Below are 970 nucleotides of genomic sequence, written 5' to 3' on the forward strand. Positions count from 1 at the left end.
AAAATATAACTGTTACCGGATTAACCTGGCTGCCTTCTCACTAGACCCTCTGCTTTTGTAACGGAGGCCAGCGAGTAGGTGCTGTGCAGGTAAACCTCACTCCCTGATCTCAAGAGACGCTCTAGTGACTGACGCTAATGGCTGCAGTCTTTAGCCTCCTCGTTAGTGCGTCCGCCTCCCATGCCGGAGACCCACTCGAAACAAGAACGAGGTGTGGCTGTGAGGACCCGGGAGAGAGGGGTTACACTTTGCAGCACAGTTAATGATATGCTAAGGATAGGATCCCTTGACCAGCAATGGTATTAATAAATGGATTGGCACATGTTTTGTCTAAAAGCATATTAAAAACACCACATAGACAAATAAACAACATAAAAAACTTGATTTTCACCACAGGGGGACTTTAAGACACCCCAAAATGAAAATTCTGTCATTAATTACTCACCCCCATGTCTTTCCAAAGCCATAAAACCTTTGTTTATATTCGCAACACAAATTAAGATGTTTTTGATCAATTCAGAAAACCTCTCTGACCCTCCATAGACAGCAAGATACTACCACGATCAAGGCACAGAAACATAGCAAGGACATCGGTAAAATAGTCCATGTAAAATCAGGGGTTCAAGCATAATTTTACAAAGAAGCAATAATACTTTTTGCGCGCAAAGAAAACAATAGTAACAATTTATTCAACAATCCCCCCCCCCCCATACTTATACTACGCCCTAAAAGTATGTACTCTTTTAGTGAAGAATAATGATGCGTTTAAAAGTTAACGACCAAACGTATTATTATAAAAGTTCACAGTGTTGCTGCAGATTAAATATAACGTGCATAACATTACATAAACATTTTTAATCAGGTTAGACATTGATTATTTATTACTCAAACGTTCTCTGCCTGTCCGTTGGCCTCGCATATCCACCATGTTTGTAGTTTTTAAACACTTTTTATGCGTGTTTGTAGTTCT

The sequence above is a fragment of the Sinocyclocheilus rhinocerous genome, unplaced genomic scaffold (assembly GCF_001515625.1).
Source record: "Sinocyclocheilus rhinocerous isolate Xijiao unplaced genomic scaffold, SAMN03320098_v1.1 scaffold1315, whole genome shotgun sequence".
In the NCBI taxonomy this organism is placed as follows: domain Eukaryota; kingdom Metazoa; phylum Chordata; class Actinopteri; order Cypriniformes; family Cyprinidae; genus Sinocyclocheilus; species Sinocyclocheilus rhinocerous.